Genomic DNA, 6757 nt, shown 5'->3' on the forward strand with positions numbered 1-6757 from the left:
AAAATTGCAAATTGTTCAAGAAACAATCCTGAAAATAATGTTATGAAAAGAGCGTATACTTACCTTACTGAACTGTTAATCAAGGAAGCACAATTATTAGATCTTAGAGGGTTGTTCTTCTCTAGAGTAGTAACGTACTATTCAAGGATAAACCCTATTTGGAACGACAACAGCTATCCCACACCCACGTGTATCATACAAGAGGTCTTGAAGCCTCAAAGTTAAAAACGAAGTCTGCGAAGAAGGCTAGCGATCTAGATGTCTTGCATTTTTGGGGCCTAGATTCATCAATAGTTTGCCTGATATGGTTTTGGGGGAACCTTCTTTCAGGTGCTTCAAACGTAAAGAGAACTAATTTCTGCTTGGCGATCGCGGACATGTGGTGAATGATTTTTTCTCAATTTGAACTCCACTGTACTTTAATTTAGTGAAGTAGGAATGGGTAGCACTCACAAGGCGTTTTCTCGAGACTATCAGGTAGAGCATCGATGCCGAAGAGGATCCCATCTGGCGATCTGATGCTAGGCTATGCTAGGTCGGCCACACACGGGGCTTCTACTGGGAACTAGTGTGGGTTGAATAGTCTGTTGAGCTGGAACTATCGTTAGTTTTACCAGGGAAAAGGGAATTGAAATAAAATATTTCAAAAGAGAATATCACAGTTTTTATTCAACCCAACTTTATGAGGGTTGCCCTGAAGAGTAAAATATATGCAATGTCGTTTTAACAAAAACGAATTTGTTTCGCCCTAATGTGCGGTCACTGTTGACGTCCGGAATGCAGGCTCGGGATGCAGGTCAAGTGTCGCCCTGATAATTGTTAACAGATGTGTTGGAACTGCACGTCTTCGGGTAGCTGGAGTGGTTTTGAGAAGAACCGTTTGTGTGCAGGCTTGGAATGCGGAAGCGATATGCGTAAATTTCTTAGCTGGTGGTCGTCTGTCTCGATCGCTGAGTGTGAATGTGAATGAATTTTGCTTTCCATATGGGTTCCTTTTATACCATTTTCGGAACATTTTCTCTGCACCAATGAAATTGTACGACGAAGGAGGAGTGGTTTCCTATGTTTCTTCGTTTTGATTTTCTCTTCGAATTTGTTGTAGGAATTCGGCATGTGAATTTATTTTCGAGGAAATTATTACATTTCCTACACTAGGAACCTTATTCCAGTGTAGCATCAATGAATATCACTCGGTCGCCCGACTACGAGAAATCCCCAGATGTTGGGGATGCCGATAGTAGGGGCTGGTCGGCCACACACGGGGACTTATTATGGGTATTCCTCGATAGTCCCTATCGTATAGTCCCGAGAAAACGCCTCGTGAGTGGTACCCATACTGGTAGAGTGACTTGTCAGGAGAAAACTGCGTCACCCTGCGTCACCTCACCAACCTGCATTTCTATTTGCGCCGGGCCTTAAAATAATGTGTTTCCGCCTTCATTCTTTCTTTCTTCTCTTGATATGTTTAAAATTATTTCTTTTCCCCCATAGACATCGTTGAGCTTTATGGGTATATATTTTGTGGATTATACTTTAGTGTACTGAGTAGTCTGAGTACTGTATGAAAGAGAAAAAATATAGGTAATATTTTACGAAGAAATTGTATCGCTTTTTACACTTCACACAAATAAACTCATTATTATTATGACTTCATCCTTGCGGCTTTCACACTCCTCTCCAGAGGAACATTCACTTATCCCAGATATCTCGGATATCAAAAGGATAAAGCTCAACACCTCATGGTGGTGGTCGAGCGGCGTTACACTAGCAGGGCACCTCAAAGAATTTTTGCAATTTTGATGCTCTCATTTTGCTCACCACTCAGTTTATTTTTCTCACCTATGTTCATGGAGCTATAGACAATTCAAAGTGGAACGAGGCTCTGGCGACCGAACATGAGCGGTATAACTCTGTTTCCCACCATTACCTAGCCTAAATATTGGCTTGAGCAGGAAATGGCTCTCTGAGTTGCTTAAGCCTTAAGTTACGTTTTAGACCTTGTCGTCTCAGGTTACCTGTGCCACAAGATAATCTAGTCGAAACGGCAACCAAAGTTGCACTGACAGCGTTACTGGTGCAGCTTTAGAACACCTTCTAACGCAGCTCCTACAAAAAGATGGTTAGTCGAACAGGACAAAATTTGTATCCGGAGGTAAAATACCCTCCCATTCGGATCTCCGAGGGAGGTTGCCTGAGCGAGCGAATCATCGTACAACCATCAATGAAAAGCACCTAGCTTTTGCAGCATGGAACGTCAGACCAAAGCTAGACAACCCCAAGGCCGACCGACCCGTGAGGCATACCGCCCTAATCGATAAGGAACTGCAACGAACATCCATTGCGATAGTTGCCTTAAGCGAGACACGCTTTCGGACGAAGGTAGCTTGGTAGAAACAGCATATACTCTTTTCTGGAAGGGCTTTCCGGAAGGCGAAATCAGACAACATGGCGTAGTCTTTGCCATTAGAAACGACCTGGCCGCCAAATTAACCGAAAATCATTGGCATACTCTCGACTATGTTATCGTGAGAAGAAAAGATCTCAAAGAGGTAAAGATCACTAAACCCAGAGCAGATCTGGAGTGCTGCACTGATCATAGGCTGGTAATCTCGAGAATGAAAATATCAATGCTCCCAAAATACCAACGCAAGCCAAAGTTACTAAGAGAGCGCCTTCAAATCTCCAAACTACAAAACCCTTCGACGAAAGAAAGATTCACAGCTGCCGTCCAAGATTGCCTAACACCACCGGATTATAACGACGACATTGAGACTCATTGGCTCCGCTTCAAATCAACTCTTACAAATACAGCGAAAGAGATACTGGGCGCAGAACGCTCCCGAAAATGCCCAGACTGGTTCGCCGACAGCGAAACTCATATCGCACCCCCTTTGGAGGCAAAACACAAAGCGATGAAAACAGAAATTAACAAGCCTGGCGATGTTGCAGCCCAAAAAGTCTTATGAACATTAAACGCGAAGTCCGTCAAGAAATAAGGAAAATCAGAGATAGCTGGTGGAAAGAAAAAGCTAGGGAAATACAAGCTTACGCCGATAACCATGGCTACAGGCGTTTTTTCGGAGCTATTAAAACTGTTTGTGGTCCAAGCAGAAAAGCTAACTTTTCTATAAGAGATGCTCATGGAGATATTCTATCTGATGATAGGAAAATACTTGAAAGATGGAAGGAGCATTACTAACAGGTCTTGAATCAAAATAAGGACTCGGATTTGTCCATTTTAGACCAGCTACCCGCGTATAGTCCGATGACATCGCTTGATGACGAAATCTCAATGTCGGAAATTATAAGTGCGATAAAAAATATGAAAAATGATAAGTCACCTGGTCTAGACAGCATTCCTTCGGAGATATTTAAAGCCCTGGATGAAGACCCTGTCATTAGTCTCCTAACACTATTCCGCAAGATCTGGGAACAAGGGGATGTGCCACAAGACTTCAGAGACTCTTTAGTTATCAACCTCTAAAAGAACAATAGCGATACGACAAATTGCAACAATTACAGGGGTGGAATAAAACACCCCTTACCTGGAATCAATGGAAGAGCGGCTTTCCACTGAACAAGGGGTAATTATTTTTTTAAGATGTTAACACACAAAATTGAAGGCCCTTTTAAAGGCAAAAATGATGGATTCGGCCGGTCGCGCGAAGGACAGGACTTTGATGTTTTTCTATATCTTCTGGGGAGAAAATTTAAATGAAACTCTGTTAAAATTTAACGAATAAATCTATTCCAGATATTTGAATACTTCTTTACAAGCATGTATTTGGTCGATGACGACCAAAATAAAATCTCAACTACTTTCACACATGCAAAGTACGCAAAGCAATAAACATTAAAATTCCGTCAATAAAATCTTGAATTAAAATTATCTTTTTTCAATTGCACAACAACAATAAAAATATGATCAAAAATAAGATGAATTCTAGAGGAGCTTTCAGGACTCTGGACAAACAAAAATTGGAACTTTCTACCTTTTTCTGCGACCAGCGACCGTCGCTCGCCTGATGGGGCTGCTGGTGAACTTTTTCGATCACCAGACTTTCCTCGCACAGAACGGCGAATTCTTTACACTCAACCGCAGTTCCCGCACTTTTCCGTCAACGATTAACGCTCTTCGTTTCGACTCTATCCAAAATTCCTAAAATCCTATTTTCGATCTATACCACAAATAAAAAAACAATATTATGCCCTAAACTGGCTTTCACCACGATACAAATTCTCCTACACTATTCCCCGAATAGCTTGTACCCGTCTCCCCTTTTGAGACCTAACGCCGAAAAATACTTCTAAATTTCTCGAACTGCCGAATCTACTCTCGGACTTCCAAATCTACTCTCTTCGAATCCCGGATTCTACTTCCGTCTTCCCGACGTATATTTTCTTCGACTAACTTCCCACTGAGTCCCTTCCCTTTTTTGGTTCCTTTTTATCATTCCCCTTCTTAGACCAAAAACCCAAATTTCCTCTCCACCTCTCGTGGGTGTATCCAGAATTATTCTACGACGCGCTAACCTTACATTTTTCTAAATTAATTGAATTAGCCGGTTAAAACTCAAGAGCCTGCTAATTCTTACAACGCCGAATCAATTATCTTCGAATATTGAATTGATATATAAGCTCTTATGGGCGAGTTATTATCTAAACTAAACCGTTTTCCTCTTAACTTAAAATCAGCCTCATGTCCGACGTGAAACTCTACTTCTTCGACACTTATCTTCCAACTGGAAAAATATCATTCATAAGCTCGTCATCAAAACCTTTATTCTCATGCAATTAATTATCTAGGATGCTGAGATCCCGAGAAAGAATTTCGTTGCCCAAAATTCGATAAGCATATATATCTCGTCCATATTCCTATTTATTACAGGGGCATATCGTTGCTTAGTCTGGCCGGTAAAATTCTCTCGAAGATTATGGCTAATCGTCTGATTCCACTCTTAGAAAATCTATTGCCTGAATCCCAGTGCGGCTTTCGGCCAAATCGAGGTGCGGTGGACCAAATTTTTACACTGCGACAGCTGCAAGAGAAGGCCCGTGAACAACAATCAAGGATTTATACAGCCTTCATTGATTTAAGTAAGGCCTTCGACTCGGTGAATCGGAGAGCGCTATGGAAAATCATGGGACGCCTTGGAGTACCCGAAAAATTCTTAGCAGTGTGCAAGAGCCTCCATACCAACAATACCGCTAGAAAACTGCATAATGACTATATAACCGACCATTTCTTCACCAACTCTGGAATAAAACAAGGCTGCGTGTTAGCGCCTTCACTGTTCAATATTTTCGCCAAAGCTGTCTCGATAATTGCTGACATGAGTATGCCTGCAAAAGGTGATTTGATGGAGGCCGGTTTAACCTAAAGCACCTCAGAGCAAAAACCCGTACAAAGTTTATCTCAGAACTTCAATATGCAGACGACTGCGCACTCATCGCTAGCAGCTCAGAGGATCAACTGATAATGTTGGACACCTATAAACATATATACGAAGCTTTAGACCTTAGAGTACTTTAGACTCAATATCGACAAAACCAAAATCCTATTAAGTCCGCCAGAAAGCCTTCAAACAGATATCAGCCTGAAGAATGAAAGTCTAGAACGGGTCGAGCAGTTCAAATACTTGGGAAGCTTCATAAATACTAGGGCTAACCTGTACACGGAAATACACAACCGTATCAATTCGGCATCACGGGCATTCTGGAAGCAGCTCAATGTACACATAGGTAAGCAAAATAAAGTGAGTGGTGAACAAAACGGTGCCAAACGAGAGCAAAATGAGGGAATTGAAATTGTAAAAATTCTTTGAGGTGCCGTGCTAGTGTAACGCTGCTTTCCCCATGTACTTGAGAACGATTTTCGCCGTCCTAGCAGTACCGCCTTTTGCATGACTCAAATATTTTCGTCCAACTGAAGTTTCCTCAAATTCTCATCTGGTAGTTTTTTCGGTATCAGTCTTGTAGATGAAATGATAATAGGGATGTTCTTGATATTTTTCAACTTCCACTAGAAAGGTTGTTATTATTTGAAAAAGGCAAAAGCAAAAGGACGAATAGCCTCCGTCCAAGGAAATATTCATAAGATTTGCCCTTGCTCTCGTCGCATTAATTTCGGCTTTAATTCGCCAATCATAGAATTTTCAAACCCCATCGGGAATAAACTTATATGCAACTTTTGCAAGTTATAAGACACCTTTTAGACACTTTTCGAGCGACCACGTTCTGGTGAACGGAATAGGCAGCTGAAGAATTACCCCATGTTGAACAAAGGCAATAAAGGGCCCTTTGACCATCATCGACGACACAATCAACACCAGGCACTCCAGGCAACTTTGGTTAGTCGTTGATGCCATTTGGCGGTTTTTCATTACCATATCAACTAAGCTCTACCCTTTGAAAACTAGAGGAGAATTTACATCACTTTCCAACGAATTATCTATAGCTATCGATCACATAACAATAATTTTTTTTTAAACATTTTGAAATCCAGAATAATCTGGATATCAACGTATGGATAAGATTTATATTCAATCGTTATAATTGAGTGATTAATGAGAAATGTATGTAGCTAGTTACGGGTGTCATCTTTTACACCACAACTCTTTTCATTCAAAATATCACCCTATTAATATAGGTCTATTTTGGCATAAAAAATTGTCCACCCAGACTTCTGAAAATATTTACTAAACATAAATGTTGGAAAATTATCCTGAAAACTATTTTCTATCTCTATCAGTTGCAT

Source organism: Coccinella septempunctata, chromosome 2 (assembly GCF_907165205.1).
Source record: "Coccinella septempunctata chromosome 2, icCocSept1.1, whole genome shotgun sequence".
NCBI classification, from domain to species: domain Eukaryota; kingdom Metazoa; phylum Arthropoda; class Insecta; order Coleoptera; family Coccinellidae; genus Coccinella; species Coccinella septempunctata.